Source organism: Oncorhynchus nerka, linkage group LG4 (assembly GCF_034236695.1).
Source record: "Oncorhynchus nerka isolate Pitt River linkage group LG4, Oner_Uvic_2.0, whole genome shotgun sequence".
In the NCBI taxonomy this organism is placed as follows: Eukaryota; Metazoa; Chordata; class Actinopteri; order Salmoniformes; family Salmonidae; genus Oncorhynchus; species Oncorhynchus nerka.
The window spans coordinates 22,414,708-22,436,958 of record NC_088399.1 but is presented as its reverse complement, the minus strand read 5'-3'; positions in this window follow the sequence as shown (position 1 = coordinate 22,436,958).

Sequence of the window (22,251 nt, the reverse complement as noted above, 5' to 3'; positions counted from 1 at the left end):
CCTCCACTGGCTTCCAGTTGAAGCTCGCATCCGCTACAAGACCATGGTGCTTGCCTACGGAGCTGTGAGGGGAACGGCACCTCAGTACCTCCAGGCTCTGATCAGGCCCTACACCCAAACAAGGGCACTGCGTTCATCCACCTCTGGCCTGCTCGCCTCCCTACCACTGAGGAAGTACAGTTCCCGCTCAGCCCAGTCAAAACTGTTCGCTGCTCTGGCCCCCCAATGGTGGAACAAACTCCCTCAAGACGCCAGGACAGCGGAGTCAATCACCACCTTCCGGAGACACCTGAAACCCCACCTCTTTAAGGAATACCTAGGATAGGATAAAGTAATCCTTCTCACCCCCCCCCCTTAAAAGATTTAGATGCACTATTGTAAAGTGGCTGTTCCACTGGATGTCATAAGGTGAACGCACCAATTTGTAAGTCGCTCTGGATAAGAGTGTCTGCTAAATGACTTAAATGTAAATGTAAATGTAAATGTACTTGATCCCTGACATGGCTCTGGTTAGCCCTGTGTCCTCCAACCAGATCTCCCAGCCCTCACCATGGTGGAGCCAGGAATCTGTGATCCTCATTGGTTAGAACCCAAATGTTAGTTCAGTGGTGGTTAGAATATTGGACTCCAAATACATGGTATTGGGCTGTGTTGTTGCACATAATTCTATAGCACAGCAAATATAGGCCTGAAAGCTACAGTATCAATCATCTTTACACTCATCGAAGGAAACCGGTTTTGCGAACAGCTTGTTTCACTTGACTATTGCATTATTTTCTTGGTAACAGATGTAGGTTTTATTATGATGCCATCCTATTATTTGCTTCAGCTGACAGTCAATTCCATCACCATTACATCTCTTTCCTCCCCTCAGCACTGGAGATCTATTAAAAGTAATGTTGGACATAGTCTGGTTACAGTCCGTTGTCCAGGAGGGCGGAGAGCGGAGGCTGTGTAGTGGTGTGTAGTGGTGTGTTGTGGATAGTGGAGATCCTATATCATGTTTTCGAGCCCAGCCAAATAGGGCAGGGTTAGAAACAAACAGGCAGTTTATGACAGGTGGCCTCCATGGGAGATGTCTTTATTCAGGTTTCTGTTGCATCATGGATGGTCAGGAGAAATATCTAGGCTTGCTCGGTGGACACATTTCATCAGAGCATGATGCTGGCACATTTGAGTTATGGGGTGAAGCGTTATGGCCGAGTAGAAGGGGTATTTAGGGGTTGGAACTGACTGTCCAGGAGAGGATGGTGCATCCTATATCCCATTGTTTTTAGGGCCCTGTAGGGCTGGGCCTTGGACAAACAATCTGTGAGAATAAAACATTCCTTTTTCATTTTAATTCAAGCACCGGGGCAAGGAGATTATTGGATACAGTACCTTTGAATAGTTTTCCATAAATTCCATTATAGAAATTGAACAAAACCCAACTACAACACAAGGTTATGACTGAAATGCCCTCAACGTGGTCGAAATAAAATGTTTTAGAAAATGACTGACTGAGAGCTTTGGATAAGTACATATAGGCCTACTTTATTGATATTGTCCGCTACAAAATTATTGGCTTCTAATTTGATAAATAGTTTTTTCTTAAATGTTTCCCTCTAAAAATACATTCTGATGATACTGTATGGGAAAATCACAAGCGAATAGCTACTTGAGACATTTTGTTGGAAAGTTGGCAATTGGCTTGACAGAAATGTCACAATAATATGGATAGAGGTCCAGCGATGTTATTGTTTGTTTCCTTACGAAAACCCACAGAATGTACCTTGTTCCTCTGGCACAGTGATGTAATCATGTGGTAGTCTAAAACAAGTGTATCATGCCTCACTATGTTGGTTTGAATGAGGTCTAGCAAAAAATGCACTGTTCGGAAGTATTTTTCCCAAATATTTGGTTGTTTTACATGTTACCCTACAGTTTAGTACAAACCAAAATCAAATAGCTACAGGTAGCCTACTACTGTATAAAGACCTGGATATGTGACAGGCACCACCATAACGTTTGCTGAAGTAAGAGAAAGAGAAACCTAAGTAAGCTCTATTTTGCTCCATTATTTCAAAGCCTGAAGCAGGCAGCCATAGTTGTTAGGGTCAATTGGGTTTTGGACATTACAGTAGAAATCAATCTATTTCTCTGAAATTGCTCCATTATGACCATCATCCACAACAATACAGGGACCAGCGTGGCTCTACAGATCTGGTTAAATTAGAGGGACCAACGTGGCCCTACAGATCAGGTTAGATTAGAGGGACCGGCATGGCCCTACAGATCAGGTTAGATTAGAGGGACCAGCGTGGCCCTACAGATCAGGTTAGATTAGAGGAACCAGAGTGGCCCTACAGATCTGGTTAAATTAGAGGGACCAACGTGGCCCTACAGATCAGGTTAGATTGGAGGGACCAGCGTGGCCCTACAGATCAGGTTAGATTAGACGGACCAACGTGGCCCTACAGATCAGGTTAGATTGGAGGGACCAGAGTGGCCCTACAGATCAGGTTAGATTGGAGGGACCAGAGTGGCCCTACAGATCAGGTTAGATTAGAGGGACCAGCGTGGCCCTACAGATCAGGTTAGACTAGAGGGACTAGCATGTTCCTACAGGTTAGATTGGAGGGAACAGCGTGGCCCTACAGATAAGGTTAGATTAGAGGGACCAACGTGGCCCTACAGATAAGGTTAGATTGGAGGGACCAGCGTGGCCCTACAGATCAGGTTAGATTAGAGGGACCAGCGTGGCCCTACAGATCAGGTTAGACTAGAGAGATTTAGCCCTACGGATCAGGTTAGACCAGAGGGACTAGCATGGCCCTATAGATCACGTTAGAATAAAGGGACCAGTGTGGCCCTACAGATCAGGTTAGATTAGAGACGACCGGCTGGTCCGTCTCAGTGGGCTTGGTAGTGGAACCAGCCAAGGGACTACAAGGGGATTTAGTTTGCTTCCCAAATGGCACACTATTCCCTATATAGTGCACTACTTTTGACGAGAGCCCTGTGCCCTGGTCAAAAGTAGTGCACTTTATAGGGAATATGGTGCCATTTGAGACACAGACTACTTGCAATTGAGCTCAAAATATCCAACATCCTATACCTCATGGATTACTGTAGCCACAGGGGCGAATCGGATTAAAGCAATCGTTCATTTGATGCATGGCTTGTTCCCACTGTGTTTTCTGATGCTTGAAGGAATTGGGCCTGTTGTGTTGTTTTTCAAGAAAAGGAAGAGGAAATAGTTAATTACTTGCGTAATTCATTTGAATCACTTGCTTTGACAGTATATGTTTCAGATGCCAATAAAGCTCCTTTGACTATAATTAGAGAGAGAGAGAAAGTGTGAGAGAGAGAGACAGAGAGAGAACCAAACCGAGAGAAAGGGACCAAGCTCAGTGTGGGTGGGCTATGGGCCTCCGTAGCTCCATAGGCTAGGTGACTGAAGAAAGCTCAACTGATTTAGCTCAAGACTAAGCCACCAACAGGATCAGTTCACCCGTTAAAGCACTGCTAGACCACACAATGTAACACAGGCTGCTGTCACACTCCACACATACACTCAATGACAAACACACTATGGGACCAGTACTTTAGCCCAAAACATTGTGTTTTTATATCAGTAACTCAGAGTTTGGTGTAAATCATGCACTGATATCATCCCTACAGTATGTGTGCTTTATATATCAATTTAATGTTGCCCTCATCAATGGTGGTTCCTAGTTAGGCCTCTTTCTCGGTTTTAGAATTGAGATCTGTTTCCCTCATCTTAGTTCACATGAGGGTGGAGTAGTCTACCGGTTAGCTTCCAACCCTTAGATACACACTCCATCATCTGTAGACTGCACCACAGATGGCTCCAAGTGCCACAAATGTTGTCCTGTGTGGCTCAGTTGGTAGGGAATGGCACTTGCAATGTCAGGGTTGTGGGTTTGATTCCCATGGAGGACCAGTATGAAAGAAAAGAAGAGAATATTTAAAGTGGCCAGCCATGCCATATCTTTGTTTCTGCAGGTATGGCATTTTTTTTGGAGATTATGTTAGGTATTTACCAGACTCAGGGAGGGACAGGCAGCGAGGTCATGGCAGTCACACTACACAACCTCTGACAGGCTAGCCACACTACACAACCTCTGACTGTTCACGTTTCTCTGAGTCATCTTACAGGCTAGCCACACTACACAACTTCTGACAGGCTAGCCACACTACACAACCTCTGACAGGCTAGCCACACTACACAACCTCTGACTGTTCACGTTTCTCTGAGTCATCTGACAGGCTAGCCACACTACACAACCTCTGACAGGCTAGCCACACTACACAACCTCTGACAGGCTAGCCACACTACACAACCTCTGACAGGCTAGCCACACTACACAACCTCTGACTGTTCACGTTTCTCTGAGTCATCTGACAGGCTAGCCACACTACACAACCTCTGACTGTTCACGTTTCTCTGAGTCATCTGACAGGCTAGCCACACTACACAACCTCTGACAGGCTAGCCACACTACACAACCTCTGACAGGCTAGCCACACTACACAACCTCTGACTGTTCACGTTTCTCTGAGTCATCTGACAGGCTAGCCACACTACACAACCTCTGACAGGCTAGCCACACTACACAACCTCTGACTGTTCACGTTTCTCTGAGTCATCTGACAGGCTAGCCACACTACACAACCTCTGACTGTTCACGTTTCTCTGAGTCATCTGACAGGCTAGCCACACTACACAACCTCTGACTGTTCACGTTTCTCTGAGTCATCTGACAGGCTAGCCACACTACACAACATCTGACAGGCTAGCCACACTACACAACCTCTGACAGGCTAGCCACACTACACAACCTCTGACAGGCTAGCCACACTACACAACCTCTGACAGGCTAGCCACACTACACAACCTCTGACTGTTTACGTCTCACTGGAGTCCTGTGACACAACCTCTTTTTCTCTCCCTAATTTGTTCATGCAAAGGTCGCCTAGTAACGGCTACAACACCCGACCCCCACCTCACCTCCCTCTCCCATCTTACCGCCTCTCTCTCTCTCTCTTCCCCCACCTCAGTAATAAATGTTCAATTTCCAGTTGACGTATTTAAACAGACCAACAGACAGACTGCATGTCCTTTTGGGATGTCCAGGTACCATTGGTAGTCTGGGGGAGAGTGTGTGTATACCTTTCTGGATAACCTCACAGGGTGTGACTGTTGGACCCAGCCCTTCCTCCTGTGTGAACATCCTCCTGTCCATCAATGCTGTTACTAGAGAAACAGGGGAGGGGCTTGAGACATGTTCTTACGGAAATTTTCACAAGTACAGTGCCTTCAGAAAGTATTCATACCCATTGACTTATTCCACATTTTGTTGTGTTACAGCCTGAATTCAAAACAGATTAAAATAAATGTTTTCTCACCCATCTATACACAATACCTCATAATGGAAATGTGAAAACGTGTTTTTTTAAACATTTTTGCAAATGTATTGAAAATGAAATACAGAAATATCTCATTTACATAAGTATTCACACCCCTGAGTCAATACTTTGTCAAGACTTTGTAGAAGCACAGTCTTTCTGGGTAAGTCTCTAAGAGCTTTCCATACATGGATTGTGCAACATTTGCCCGCTATTCTTTAAAAAATTATTCAAGCTCTGTCAAATTAGTTGTTGATCATTGCTAAACAACCATTTTCAGGTCTTGCCATAGATTTTCAAGTAGATTTAAGTCAAAACTATAACTCGGCCACTCAGGAACATTTACTGTCTTCTTGGTAAGCAACTCCCGTATAGATTTGGCCTTGTGTGTTAGGTTATTGTCCTGCTGAAAGGTGAATTAATCTCCCAGTGTCTGGTGGAAAGCAGACTGAACCAGGTTTTCCTCTAGGAATTTGCCTTTGCTTAGCTCCATTTGTTTCTTTTTTAGCCTGAAAAACTCCTTAGTCCTTAACAATTACAAGCATATCCATAACATCATACAGTTACAACTGTGCTTGAAATCATGGAGAGTGGTACTCAGTAATGTGTTGTATTCAGTGGCAGTCGGTGCCGTTTAAGATTAGGGAGGACAATTTCTTTTTTTTATGAGCATGGCCTAATTTATATTACATCATACTGAATGACATATATGGCAATGGTCTATTTGCATATAGGGATACTGCAGCTCTGATTGGTTATGTCGCCGGTCTGTAGAGTACCTGCTGAGTTGTGCCTGTCAGTGCAATTAGTATCCTACTCCAGCGCATTCTGCGTACAAGAAAATCTCTTGCGTAGTTAGTTTTGCATACTTGTTTGATAACTTCTGAACACTGTAAAATTCTATATTTATACCTTATAAATGTATCAATTGTACATACATTTATGTTGGAAGGTAAAACCAAATCATATATGGATGTGGCTTTAAATGCTACATCATCATTCTTCTTCAGCGCTTCAATAAGACAATGTGGAAAGAGTCACTATGTGCTACTATTTCCAATTATAGTGCATTGTACAATGCACTGCTGAAATACATGGGTTGTATATAACAATATATTCCATTCATTATCAGAATAACATTGATACAATATAAGCTGAGAGACAGGCTATACTGTATCAGTTGACAATTCACATTGAAAAGGTGATCTTGTACAATGTTGCATGGGGCATAAATGGGATACAACAGTAGCCAACTGCTTTACAATACCCCTACTTCTGAGTACTGTATAAGGATAATGTAACTGTATAAGGATAATGTAACTGTATAAGGATAATGTAACTGTATAAGGATAATGTAACTGTATAAGGATAATGTAACTGTAAGACTGACATATTTCTCAACATGCTCAAAACCTGCCATTAGATACAAATTATTGGCCAATTATCCGACACTGTGTGTGTGTGTGTGTGTGTGTGTGTGTGTGTGTGTGTGTGTGTGTGTGTGTGTGTGTGTGTGTGTGTGTGTGTGTGTGTGTGTGTACGTGCGCTTGTTTGTGTGTGTGTGTACGTATGTGTGGCTGTCTATTCCATGAGCAACGGTCTGTGACTCAGACAATCCTATCCAGCGTACTAATCAGAGCGAGATAGCTCTCTCTACTTTTAGCTTTTTTCAAGCAGCCGCTTAGCTCTTTCGGAACTTATCACCTCTTGGCTCTTCCCCCTCTTCCTTTCCTCCGTCTGAAACCAAATGTTTTCTGTAGAAAAAACAGGATCAGAGCCCACTGCCTCCGGTCTGCCTCCATGACATCATCCAGCACAGCACACATCTGGAACAGATCGACTGTCTGCGTGTGTGTGTGTGTGTGTGCGTGTGTGTGTGCGTGTGCGTGTGTGTGTGTGTGTGTGTGTGTGCGTGCGTGTGCGTTTGTGTGTGTGTGTGTGTGGATGGGGTGTTTAGGAGATGATAGATGTGGGAGCTGGAGGAGGGAAAGAGGGGCCGGTGACACATCGGCAGCTGAAAAGAGGTGGGAGAGAGAAAGACATAGAAGAAAGAGAGAAAGAGGGGAGAGAGTAGAGAACAAACTGGGCAAACATTCTCGGCCAAAACACTGATGCATCCTGAGCTTTCGGTCATTAAACATTACCCCTGCCAAGCAGAGTTGTCATAAGCCCGCTCATTCCAGCTGAGAAACATCACATTAGATCTATTCTTAAGGGGTATATTCTATACGGCATGCCGGAAATTGAAGTGTGGTTATGGGGGAAGAAGCTCTTAGCTCTCTGGCTAAGTGTAATGCTCTCCACTACAACCACACGCCTCCATTTGGAAAGCATTACAGTGATATGGCACTAGTGTAAAAGTAAATTCCTGGCTGTAAGCAATGTTCCCAGTGCCTCCCAGACTGCTTGGTTCAAGGTCTAATCTGATAACCTTCCCACCCTTTGGACCTTTAACTGTTTTAGATGTTTACTTTCTTCTGTATTTCCTGTTGTTTTAGAGGACACCAGAGCTGGTTTAGTTGTTTATAGACTAATAGCATTTCCAGCTGGTCTGTCTGATAAGGGAAAAAGGTGGTGATGATCGGTAGGAAGAAGGGAGCTGGCTGGTACTGACGGTTTAGTTCCTGTTTTGACCACTAGGGGGCACTTGCGTTTACTTACAGCCTTCTGATCAAACTGATGACAAAGGAATAGGGGCAAACTGTATGACAGGACAAAGATGTCTAGCATTTGATGCAATGAGTTCTAACTTCATTCAGGATGAGCATTTCTGGCAGATCTTCTGTCCTTGTCTCGGCAACTACTGTAAGATACAGTCTTTGAGGGTGTTGGATCAATAGTGGGTGTAAAGAAAGACAGTGGCCATGACACTGGATAGGGAGGTGAGATTAGCAAATTGACAACCTGTACCATCACTCAGGTTGACACAGACTGTACACTGGCAGCACAGGAGGTTGGTGGCACCTTAATTGGTGAGGATGGGTTCGTGTGGATGGCTGGAGAGGAATAAGTGGAATGATATCAAATACATCAAACACATGGTTTCCATGTGTTTGATGCCATTCCATCCTCACTGTTCCAGCCATTATTATGAGCCATCCTCCCCTCAGCAGCCTCCACTGCCTGATAGACAGGAAATGACAGAGGACTGAAGGATGTGAGTGGCAAAGAGATTTGGGAGGGAGGGAGGGAGGGATAGAGGGAGGGTAGGGGATAGGGAGGGAGGGTAATGGGTAGGGAGGGAGAGATTTGGGAAAGAGAGAGTGAAAGAGGAAGGGAGAGAGAGAGCTGTTGGCCAGATGTCTGTTCGGGTGGCTATAGTATTACTCAATTAGGGGAGTTTCTCAACGTTGGTTTATCTCTCAATAACTATCTAGACTAAAGCTCTCCTCATTTTTCCTGTGATTCATCCCTTTTCTTTCCCCATCTCTTCTGTTGTTAACCTTTCTCTCCTTTCTTCTCGGCTCTTTTAGTACCTCTTCTATGCCATTTTCTTCCCCTCTCTACTCGTCCCTGCTTCCTTGCTTCCCTTTTCCACTACTACTTGCCCTTATCTCATCTCTCTACCTCCATTTTCTCACCATCCTTACTTCCTCCTCTTTTCCATGATGCTATCTGTTCTATGGGCTGGTTTGGTTTGGAGATGATTTAGATGACTGCAATAATGAATCTACTCAGATTTCACAGAAAGAAGGAGGAGAGCGAGGTACGAGTAAAGTTGTGATAGACGTTAAGTATAAAAGAGAAAGATGGATGAGAGAGGAGGGATAAAATGGAAAGATGTGGAGTTTAAGATAGAAGGGGAGGGACAAAGTCATTATGCAGCAAGAGAAAATACAATCATGGAGAGGGGAGATATGGAGAGAGCAAAACACGTGGAATGCAGTCTCTCCAGAGAGCACACATGTGTAAGTTCCCTCTCTCTCTCTCTCTCTCTCTCTCTCTCTCTCTCTCTCTCCTCTCCACTCTGACACAACTACGCTCTGTTGGAGCAGAGAGGCCTGCAGCACAGTCATCTCCAGCATGGCCCGTAGGACACACTGGACCCTACACTATGTCAGAACAATACCACAACCTACTCCTCCTGCAGCACTGAGCCAGGGACCACAGACACTCACACTGATACTGTATGACTTTCTGGCCACATTTCCAGGCCTTGGGTCAATGGACCTTTTCCCTCTTCTCTATTCTCCGGGCTAAGGTTTTCCCTCTTCTCCTTTCTCAGGGCTACAGTTTTCCCTCTTCTCCTTTCTCAGGGCTACAGTTTTCCATCTTCTCTATTCTCAGGGCTAAGATTTTCCCTCTTCTCCTTTCTCAGGGCTACAGTTTTCAATCTTCTCTATTCTCAGGGCTAAGATTTTCCCTCTTCTCCTTTCTCAGGGCTACAGTTTTCAATCTTCTCTATTCTCAGGGCTAAGGTTTTCCCTCTTCTCCTTTCTCAGGGCTACAGTTTTCCCTCTTCTCTATTCTCAGGGCTAAGGTTTTCCCTCTTCTCTATTCTCAGGGCTAAGGTTTTCCCTCTTCTCTATTCTCAGGACTAAGGTTTTCCCTCTTCTCCTTTCTCAGGGCTACAGTTTTCCCTTTTCTCCTTTCTCAGGGCTACAGTTTTCCCTTTTCGCCTTTCTCAGGGCTACAGTTTTCCCTCTTCTACTTTCTCAGGGCTACAGTTTTCCCTCTTCTACTTTCTCAGGGCTACAGTTTTCCCTCGTCTACTTTCTCAGGGCTACAGTTTTCTCTTTCTAACTCCCTCATGAGTGGATATGAACTGTCTTAATGGACTGTCCAGTGTAGCTTCTCACTCCACCCCCATTCTGTATGAGAATGTTCCAGAATGTTTGGGTTTCCTTCAACCCCTCCTCTCCACACCCTTGTGACTGTGTTCTGAGTCACTCTAACCATCCGGGACCACTCCTGAGGAGACGGGGGGCGCCAGCCTCACCTCCCTCCGAATGTCAGCCAGAACCTCCAGAGGGCTTTCCCTTCGCAGCAGACAAGTTGGAAAAGTTATGTTCAGGGGATTCTCAGGGGAAACACTTAGTATTTTATTGCATGTAATATTATCTCAGTGGAACTAGATTCACATTTGATAAATGTAACATTTCCAGAATATCGTCGGATAGGAAATTTTTTAAACATTTAACTTATAGAGGCAGAGACTAGTCTGTTAATTTGAGGGAAAAATATAAGTTAGCTGGTTGAGCTGGTTATACCCATGTCCATAGCCTGGGGAAACCCCAGCTTGACCATGACTGCTGGCCCATATGAGCATGACCATTTTTTGATTTGGTGCTGAAGTTGATCAAATCCTGGTTCTCTTCTCACTGTGCCCAGATCTCCGGCTGTTCCTTCCTTCTGGCCTTTTGCGTGTCTCACATTTTCCATGTTATTGTTTTTTCTCCTTGGTGACTTTTCAAACACAGTGTGGTTGGACCCTGCCAGTGCTGTGGTCTTTCAAACACTTCAGTCAGAGCTTGGCTTCTGAGAAGCAGATACCACGTTGCGTCACCCTTGTTTCTGGGCTGAGAAACGATCGCTCTCTGTGCTCATGCTGGTTGGCTTGGATTTGATTGTTCTTCATCGTAGCTAGAGAGAACATGTTGTACATAGTTACTCCACGGTATCAATATTTGTATTTGTACACAGCTGGTTGGGCAATTGCACATTTAATTTCTTCATAGCTCAAGTAATACAATAATTCAGCTGCAGAAAAGTTTTCACTAAAACATCAAGCATAGAGCAGATCACAAACGGATGGAAAAAGAGTAGAAACAAACTGGTGACGAGATGAATGAACCAACAGCTGTGTGAATCATCTCCTGAATATGCACTGCTGGCTAAGACTAAGACCAAGCCTAAGGCCACACTAACTAACACACAGCTGCATCTCTACCTCTAGCTCTCACTGCAACACTCCCATCAACAGTGAAGCCAACAGCAAAACAGGCTGTACTCCATCAAACAACACAATCAAGAGTTTCCCTCCCCCTTCCTTTCCCTATCCTCCAACCTGGTCTCAGAGCATTTTGTATTATGCTGTATGTAAATCCGAGATGCATCATTTAGTTTGATATTGTTAAGTTTTATATGGTATGTATTAATTTGTGGACATCCATCACCCATTTCGTAAGATATGTTACGAATTGCAGTTCATATTATATGTAAAGAATTTGCAAAATGTGTGATATTGTAACGATTCTCGTTGGTGGAAGGACAGGAGGACCAAAATGCAGCGTGGTAAGTGTTCGTCATATTTTAATAGAAAAATTGAACACTACACAAAATAACAACGAAGAGAAAACGAAACAGTTCTGCCAGGCGAACAGACACTAAACAGAAATTAAACACCCACAACCAAAATGGGAAAAACAGGCTACCTAAGTATGATTCTCAATCAGAGACAACGAACGACACCTGCCTCTGATTGAGAACCATACTAGGCCAAACACATGGAAATATAACAGCATAGAAAAGAGAACATAGACTACCCACCCCAACTCACGCCCTGACCAACATAACACAAAGACATAAAAAAAGGAACTAAGGTCAGGACGTGACAGATATGCTAATAATTCTAGCTAGGCGGCTAATGTTAGCTAGCTGGCTAACGTTAGCTAGGCTAGGTGTCAGGGTTAATGTTAGGGTTAAGTTTAGGAGTTAGGTTAAAGGGTTAGGGTTAGGGGAAGGGTTAGCTAACTTGCAAAGTAGCTAAAAAAAGAAGCAAGTAGTTGAAAAGTTACTAATTGCTCAATTGCTAAAGTTTTGGTTTGCTAGACGTTTGCGTTATGCACCCAACCATCCATCCCGACTGTCTTTCTATACAAGCAGACAGACACTGCAGCATGGTTAGTCTATACAAGCAGACAGACACTGCAGCATGGTTATGTAACATGTAACAGCATTGGCATGTAACCATACCAAACATAACATATCATACTAATTTGAGTGTCCTGGATTTACATTTACTATGTTACGTCCAGTCTATTAGACCATGCTGTTCCCTCTGAGCCTCTTTTTCTTTCCTAGTGTTTTAAACCCAGATGTTGAGACGTGTTGTAATGTGTTGTAATTACCAGACTACTTCCAGTCTATCCAAAACACAAGGACATTCAGCCAGTAGGAGACTAACCAGAGACCAGAGGCTTGTGCAAGGCTCGTCTCAACGGGGTTAAGGTGTTCTGTTCTATTCTATTCTGTTCTGCTCTGTTCTATTCTGTTCTGTTCTGTTCTATTCTGTTCTGTTCTATTCTGTTCTGCTCTGCTCTGCTCTGTTCTATTCTGCTCTGCTCTGTTCTGTTCTATTTTGTTCTGTTCTATTCTGTTCTTTTCTGTTCTATTCTGCTCTGCTCTGCTCTGTTCTGTTCTATTTTGTTCTGTTCTATTTTGTTCTGTTCTATTCTGTTCTGTTCTGTTCTGGAAGTTGCGTGTTGTGCGTGTGTGTGTGTTTGTATGTTTTACAGCGTGCATATGCATGAACGTGTGCAAATGTGTGTGTGTTTCCTAGCTGCTCATGTTCAGTACCTCTACTCACCTCTCTGTACATATGTCAGTAATTAACAATCAACAATGAGCAGTGAGAGAACACATCAGGGGAAAACTCACTAGGTAGCCAATAATTTCCCCAAATTACCCTCCTCTTTCTCCCTCGCCTCTGTTTCACTTCGTTTTTATTTTGGAAGCAAACCTCCCACAGACTGTTAGAGCTCTGCAGTCAGTCAGTCAGGAAATCCGTCAGTTAGCCAGTCAGACAGTAAGTCAGATAGTCAGCCAGTCAACCAGCCAGTCAGACAATCATTCAGATTGAGACATCTGAGCCAGTGTTCACAGAGGCCTGTCTTTGGGATGTGATTACCTTTGAAAATAAAGCCCTGGTATCTACTCTTAAAGGAACACAAGTGTTTGGGTTTTCTTCTCCTTTCCCCATCATCGCTGCTCCTGCCTGTTCATTGAACTAACTCAAAATGGTAAAAAGAGTAAACAGTTAGACATGCCATTTGGCAGTCAAATGTCAGAATAAACGAGGACATGAATGTGTGTGTATTCAAGTATGTGTTTATGTTTGAGGATGTTCGAGTTTTATCATAGAAATAGTTGATATCATGGACTACAATTTCAGAGAGAGAGAGAGACATGGCGAGAGACAGGGAGAGAGTGACAGAGAGTGACAGGGAGAGAGTGACAGAGAGTGACAGGGAGAGAGTCAGGGAGAGAGCGACAGAGAGTGAGTCAGGGAGAGAGTGACAGAGAGTCAGGGAGAGAGTGACAGAGAGTGACAGGGAGAGAGTCAGGGAGAGAGTGACAGAGAGTGACAGGGAGAGAGTCAGGGAGAGAGTGACAGAGAGTGACAGGGAAAGAGTCAGGGAGAGAGTCACGGAGAGAGCGACAGAGAGTGACAGGGAGAGAGTCAGGGAGAGAGTGACAGAGAGTGACAGGGAAAGAGTCAGGGAGAGAGTGACAGGGAGAGAGTCAGGGAGAGAGCGACAGAGAGTGACAGGGAGTGACAGGGAGAGAGTCAGGGAGAAAGCGACAGAGAGTGACAGGGAGAGAGCGAAAGAGAGTGACAGGGAGAGAGAGAGAGTGAGAGTGACAGGGAGAGAGAGAGAGTGACAGGGAGAGAGAGAGAGTGACAGGGAGAGAGAGAGAGAGAGAGAGTGACGGTGATAGCGAGAGGAAGAGAGAGAGAGAGAGAGCGACTGGGAGAAAGAGGGGGAGAGAGAGACAGGAAGAGAGATATAGAGAGAGACAGGGAGAGAAAGGGAGAAAGGAGAGAAAAGGAGAAAATAACCCCCCACTTTCCATTACCTGATGAACATGGTAAATGGCCGTCATTTACTGTACCTCCCTTCATTCCTCCCTCCTTTCGACACCCCATCTATCTTCCCCTTGACACCACGTCCCCTCTGACCCCTCACCATTCCGGGCCTCAGGGAGAAAAAAGTCATGACCTCACCCTCTTCCCCCCCTGTCAACTTTGGTCTCTGTAAGAGGTGGTTTAAATGACCTCATCCAGGGGATCTGTACAAAACTACACCTCAACAACCCCCTCTTCCCTCGCCATACCACTGAAAAACACTGTCTCCTGTACTACCTCCTAACCTCCCACCCCCCTCTCACAACTTAGCCCTCTGTCTCTAGCACCACTCCTAGACCAGTGAAACCATGTTCTAGTCTGGTCTGTAGCCCCCTTCTTCTTGCCTCTTGGCACTAGGGATGGGAATTTTAAATAATTTCACTATTCAAATATCATGACATTTTGTCAGATATCCGGATAGTCTAAAAATATGTTTTTGTTTCTTTGTTTAAACTAGGACACTTGATTTGACAGCCTGCACACAAGGAGAGACTGTGCCCGCTGCAGCATGTGGTGTGTGCATGGGAGGGGGAGAGAGGAAAAGTAGAACTCGGGCTAGTTAGATAAACATGTAAATGCCATAGGTTATCTAACATCCCATCTGGCAGTGCCTGTCCTTACTGCATCAATCGGTTTGATGTAAAGAAGCTAGCTAAGATAGCCAGGTGTTACTGTAGCTAGCCGGTTAGCTAGTTAACTAGGCTAGCTCACACTATTTTGCTGTGTTCCCCGTTCATGTCTACAACAATTTAATTCAGATTAAACAACAGCTTACCTGTATGTTGCTCGTTGTTTGTTGTTTTATTAAATTAAGAATTCAAATTTCATGGTATATCCTTGTGTGTAGCAATGTCACATAGATAATTTTATTTTACTGAGACAAAGTCTTTACATCATTAAACTAGGCCTATGATTTTTTTTCATCAAAAAATGTAAACTCTCGCAAGTATTCGATTAATAACATCCATTCGGATATTCAAATAACCGTGCCCATCCCTACTTGGTACTTCTACACACCAATAGCATCCCTGGAGACAACAGACTCCCCCCACATGATCATGTATCAGCTCCTGTGTGGTGGTGGGGTTCTCAGTGTGCATTATTCACCTTCACACAGCTCATTATAAGCACATATACCTGTACATGTTCTTCTCTGGCTCTCTGCTTCTCCTGGCCTACTGCAGTTTCCCTATGCTCTCTACTCGACCTGGGTCCAACTAGTATGTATTTATTATTTCAAATACTTTACACATTTCCAGATGGACACTTTTTGCACTTTTGGAACTCTTCTGTTTGATTCCCTTACATCACTCAAGCTTAATCAAGCTCAGCCAAAGTGTTTGAAAGAAATCCAACCACTATTTGAACCTGGGTCTGTTCTCTTCTCAGGCTTACAACCCACCCAGATCTCCTGGCTCTTGGCTCTGTGGTACTGATGCTAGGATAAGGAGTGATAGATGGACACACACAGCCTGGGAAACATCTCACAGCCCGATGACTCAATGCCTAAAGTAAACTTGGCCACTCTCTCTCACTCTCTCTCCCTCTGTCTATCTGTCTTTCTTTCTCTTTCTCTCTCTCTCTCTCTCTCTTTCTCTTTCTCTCTCCCCCTCTCTCTGTCTCTCAATCTCTTTCTCAATCTCTCTCTTTCTTTCTTTCTTTCTTTCTTTCTTTCTTTCTTTCTTTCTTTCTTTCTTTCTTTCAATCTCTATCAATTTCTCTCTCAATTCTCTGTCATCTCCTGATCTGCAGACAGACTTACAGATAGAGATAGAGTAAGAGAGAGAGAGACAGAGGTGAGGGATCAGCATCAACTCTCCCACAGAGAGTGTGGGTTACTTGACATCAGATGATATGAATGTGTCTGTTCCTTCCATGTAGGGCTGGATGCTCATTGATGTCCTTAGATCAGATGTATAGAGTAGAAAGTCATTGTTGTATACAGTAGAAAGTCATTTATTTAAATAGTAGAAAGTCATTGTTGTAATCAGTAGAAAGTCATTGTTGTAAACAGTAGAGGCACAGTGGAAATAGTGTTGTCCCATGTATTGTAGGTTACCCTACATATCTTGCCTAAGTGTGTGTATGTTTATGCTGTGTGTGTTTGTGTTTGTGCGGGTGGTTGCGCCTATGTGTGTGTTGGAGTGTTTTAGACACAGACACAACCCAACCCACTTAAAAGAGTAAGCAAATGTGCTTTCCACACTCCATACTGTACGCCTAAAGATGTTAACATGGTGAATCACAGAACACTCTCCAGATCTCTGTTTCACAGAACGTTTACATGGTTTGTGTTTGTGTCTGTCTGTGAGTCTGTCTGTCTGTGAGTCTGTGAGTCTGTGAGTCTGTCTGTCTGTCTGTCTGTCTGTCTGTCTGTCTGTCTGTCTGTCTGTCTGTCTGTCTGTCTGTCTGTCTGTCTGTCTGTCTGTCTGTCTGTCTGTCTGTCTGTCTGTCTGTCTGTCTGTCTGTCTGTCTGTCTGTCTGTCTGTCTGTCTGTCTGTCTGTCTGAGTCTGTGAGTCTGTCTGTCTGTCTGTCTGTCTGTCTGTCTGTCTGTCTGTCTGTCTGTCTGTCTGTGTCTGTCTGTCTGTCTGTCACTGATTTACTCTCTCCATCCTGCCCTCATCTCTCTCTTTTGCTCTCTCTCTCCCCCTCTCTTTTGCTCTCTCTTTTGCTCTCTCTCTCGCTCTCTCTCCCTCTTGTTATTGAAACAAGTCAAGTGTTTAAAAATGGAAACTGGCATGCTGCAAGTGTTAATATTTAAAAACTTTATTCCCCTTTTTAAATAAAGAAATAAATGGCACCTGAATAACACTGGGAGGAAACTGGAAAGTGTGATCGACTGCAAATGTCTGGTAGGCAGCCCTCAGTCTCCCTCTCCCTCCTTCACCATCTTCCCTCCGCCCCTCCTTCCCTCTGCGGGACTTGCACCAAGCAGAGCAGAGTGCAGTAAGCAGCGTAAGTTCTTTATGTAAACTAGAGAGAGGGGAGAGGAGGAATGGCTATGGTTCAGTTTGACCCGCGAGGCTGACAGAGGTGGAAAGAATGTGTTCTCCAGCCGGTGAACACGTTAACATGGAGGAGAAAAAGAAACAATTTCAAGCAGCTGGTTGGTGTTTTTTCCCACCATCCCAAACCCCTCATCCTCCATTCAGAGACACGGAGTGGGAGGGAGGGACGGAAGAGGGGGAGAAATGTATAGAGAGCGAGAGAGAGACAGACAGACAGAGACTGAAAGATGGGGAGATTGAGAGAGATAAAGGGGAAAGGGAGAAAAGGGGCGGATGCAAGAGAGAGACGAACGGACAGACGGACAGACAGACAGACAGAGACTGAAAGATGGGGAGATTGAGAGAGATAAAGGGGAAAGGGAGAAAAGGGGCGGATGCAAGGGAGAGACGGTCAGACGGATGGACAGACAGACAGACAGACAGACAGACAGACAGACAGACAGACAGACAGACAGACAGACAGACAGACAGACAGACAGACAGACAGACAGACAGACAGACAGACAGACAAACAGACAGACAGACAGACAACAGACAGACAGACAACAGACAGACAGACAGACAGAGACTGAAAGATGGGGAGATTGAGAGAGATAAAGGGGAAAGGGAGAAAAGGGGCGGATGCACGGGAGAGATGGGCGGACGGACGGACGGACGGACCGATAGACAGACAGACAGACAGACAGACAAGAAGAGAGTACTTATCCATCACTTTTTCCATATTCCAGTGGTGTGACCCCTTGCAAAGCAGAGGGGAGTCATCGCTGGCTAACTCTCTGTGGGTGAGCCCCATGCTGTGTGGCTTCCACACCGATCTCGACAGACCATTTCTGTATGGACTTCGTTTTATGCACGGGGGCATTGTCATGTTGAAACAGGAAAGGGCCTTCCCCAAACTGTTGCCACAAAGTTGGAAGCTTCATACCACTCCAGCCGACGCTTGGCATTAAGCATGGTGATCTTAGGCTTGTGTACGGCTGCTCGGCCATGAATACCCATTTCATGGAGCTCCCAAAGAGCAGTTCTTGTGCTGACAATGCTTCCAGATTTAGTTTGGAACTCGGTAGTGCGTGTTGCAACCGAGGACAGAGGATTTTTACTCGCTACGCACTCGGCAGTCCCATAGCAAGAACAGCACCATCTAGTGGTCAGAACTTGGTAATATCAGAATATCGGATGGGACATAAACTAAACAACTTCAATGACTAATTTCTCTGAATAGGGGAAAAAACATCACCAAATTCACTGAAACAATATTCAGAGCCACAGCTCTATACTACTGTCTCTCTGTATTGTAGGTATTTTATAGTAGGAAAACACTCCCTTAACACTTGGTCTGCGACTACCATGAAGGCCAGGAGCACTGCGAGCTTAGAAGACAGTGAAAAGATAAAGGAAGAGAAAACAAGTGAAGTTTTAACCTTAAATAATGAAGAAATAAACAACTAAAACAACAGAAACACAGACATGTTAACAGCCCAGCTGGTCTGCTATGATAGTTAATAGGATAATGTAACTGTATAAGGATAATGTAACTGTATAAGGATAATGTAACTGTATAAGGATAATGTAACTGTAAGACTGACATATTTCTCAACATGCTCAAAACCTGCCATTAGATACAAATTATTGGCCAATTATCCGACACTGTGTGTGTGTGTGTGTGTGTGTGTGTGTGTGTGTGTGTGTGTGTGTGTGTGTGTGTGTGTGTGTGTGTCTGTGTCTGTGTCTGTGTGTGTGTGTGTGTGTCAGATATCCAGGGGGGTGGGGTGTCTTGAGCCATGTTGTGAGTAGTTTACAATGAACAGATTCACATCTGTTGGTCCCTTGCAAGAGCCAATAGGAAAACCCTATCACCAATCACCCAGAGAGGAGGGTGAGGGATTCTGAAGTTCCACGTGGAGCCAGCTTCCTGCTAGGGGCCAAATCACCCTCCAACCCTCCCTGGTCCCAGGGGGTCGAGGTAGGCGAGAGGGGGGCGAGGGGCAATGACTTGCCATGGTACGGCTCACTCTGGCTGGAATGACTCAACAGCAAAGCATCCCCTACCCAGAGAGATCCTCCAAGTCAGTGCTGTACTCCCCCACCAACCTACTGGACCCTTCAGCTAGATTATTAATGAGACAGTCATCTGAAGTAGAACATATACAAGGAAAGGTTTTCCGTTGGTCATTGTCAACAAAGGGTTTACCAGACTCATTTTGCTTATGTTTGATATAGAATGTTTTCTTTCGTCTTTCTGCATATCTTTATGAAATTCCATGACTGTGTGTGTACGTGTGTCTGTGTGCGTATGTGTTTGTTTGTGTGCATTTGTGCGTGTGTGCTTGTGTGAGCGTGTGTGTATGTGTGTGCGTAGCAACGTGTTTCCTGGCCAAACGAGAGGCTGTATGTGTGTTTATTTGAAACAGTGATGGATGAGAGGGACTCTAATGTCTTTCAGGATCTTAAGGATCCGCCCCTTTAAAAAAATTCTCGCCTAAAATGACATACCCAAATCTAACTGCCATTAGCTCAGGCCCTGAAGCAAGGATATGCATATTCCTATTACCATTTGAAAGGAAACACTTTGAAGTTTGTGGAAGTGTGAAAGGAATGTAGGAGAATATAGCACATTAGATCTAGTAAAAGATAGTACAACGACAAAAAAAACATTATTTTGTATTTCTTTGTTACATCTTTGAAATGCAAGAGAAAGGCCATAATGTATTATTCCAGCCCAGGGGCGATTTTGATTTTGGCCACTAGATGGCAGCAGTGTACGTGCAAAGTTTTAGGCTGATCCAATGAACCATTGCATTTCTGTTCAAAATGTTGTATCAAGACTGCCCAAATGTGCCTAATTTGTTTATTAATAACTTTTCATGTTCAAAATTGTTATTATTACACACTAGATATGGTAAAAGATAATACAAAGACAACCGTTCTTTTATTATTTTTTTGTACCATCATCTTTGAAATGCAAGAGAAAGGCCACAATGTATTATTCCAGCCAAGAGGCAATTTGTATTTTGCAGTGTATGTGCAAAGCAGTGTATTTGCAAAGGTTTAGACTGATCCAATGAACCATTGCATATCAAAATGTTGTATCAAGACTGCCCAAATGTGCCTAATTTGTTTATTAATAATTTTTTGTTTAACTTAGGGCTATGGCTTACTTTTTCGAACATTCTGTTAAAAATCGCGCAACATTTCAGCGTCCTGCTACTCATGCCAGGAATATAGTATATGCATATGATTAGTATGTGTGGATAGAAAACACTCTGACGTTTCTAAAACTGGTTAAATCACGGCTGTGACTATAACAGAACGTGTGTTTCGTCAAAAAGCCCAAGGAAAACTGATCACCAAAAAGTGGAAAAAATATCAATGCGCCACTTGCATGTGTTGTCTATGGCACAGCAAAATAGATGGCTCCGAGATTACAAGTCCTACAGCTTCCGCACGATGTCGCCAGTCTTGGCAATTGCCTGGAGGTTGTTTCTTGGTCAAACGAAGAAGAGAGACCCCATACCATCCGGTGTACGACAGGATGTTTTGGAAGAGATATTTCCGACCATGATTTGAAGACGTGGAGCTATTGAATACACATTGCCCTGTGATCAATTTGATAGATTATTAACGTTTACTAATACCTAAAGTTGGATTACAAAAGCATTTTGAAGTGTTTTGTGAAAGTTTATAGGCAACTTTTTTTATTTAAAAAAATGACGTTGCGTTTTGAAACAGTGTTTTTTTCTGGATCACACAGTTTTCATAGATGGATATTTTGGGTATATATGGACCGATTTTATTGAAAAAAAGACCCAATAGTGATGTTTATGGGACATATAGGAGTGCCAACAAAGAAGCTCGTCAAAGGTAATGAATGTTTTATATTTTATTTCTGCGTTTTGTGTAGCGCCGGCTACGCTAATTATTTTGTTTAGGTCACCTTCAGGTATTTCGGGGTGTTGCATGCTATCAGATAATAGCTTCTCATGCTTTCGCCGAAAAACATTTTAAAAATCGGACTTGTTGGCTAGATTCACAACGAGTGTAGCTTTAATTCAGTACCCCGCATGTGTGTTTTAATGAACGTTTGAGTTTTAACGAGTGCTATTAGCATTTGGCTTAGTGCATTTGCATTTCCTGATGGCTGGGTGGGACGCAGACGTCTCAGGGGACGCTAAGAGGTTAATTTCATGTTGAAAACTGTGCAGTCTCCTCAAATAATAGTATGGTATTCTTTCACTGTAATAGCTACTGTAAATGGGACAATGCAGTTATATTAACAATAATTTAAGCTTTCTGCCAATATCAGATATGTCTATGTCCTGGGAAATTTAGCCTACGTTAGCGCAACCGTCCCGTGGAAGGGACACCGATCCTGAAGAAGTTCAGACAGGCCTCTCTCCAAACAGGCAGGCAGCACACCACCCCCCTGACCCAGTCAGCACTGGACCCCTTTCGCTGTCTCTCTCTCTCTCTTTCTGTATCTGTCTCTCCATCTTTTTCTGGTATGAAGGTAAGACTCAGATTTTTATTTCACCTTTAACCAGGTAGGCTAGTTGAGAATAAGTTCTCATTTGCAACTGCGACCTGGCCAAGATAAAGCAAAGCAGTGTGACACAGACAACGACACAGAGTTCCACATTGAGTAAACAATAAACAAGCCAATAACACAAACAAGTCAACGATCACAGTAGAGAAAAGAAAGTATGTATACAGTGTGTGCAAAAGGCATGAGGAAGTAGACAATAATTAGCCATAGGAGTGAATAATTACAATTTAGCAGATTAACACTGGAGTGATAAATGAGCAGATGATGATGTGCAAGTAGAGATACTGGTGTGCAAAAGAGCAGAAAAGTAAATAAAATAAAAACAGTATGGGGATGAGGTAGGTAGATTGGGTGGGCTATTTACAGATGGACTATGTACAGCTGCAGTGATCGGTTAGCTGCTCAGATAGTTGATGTTTAAAGTTGGTGAGGGAAATAA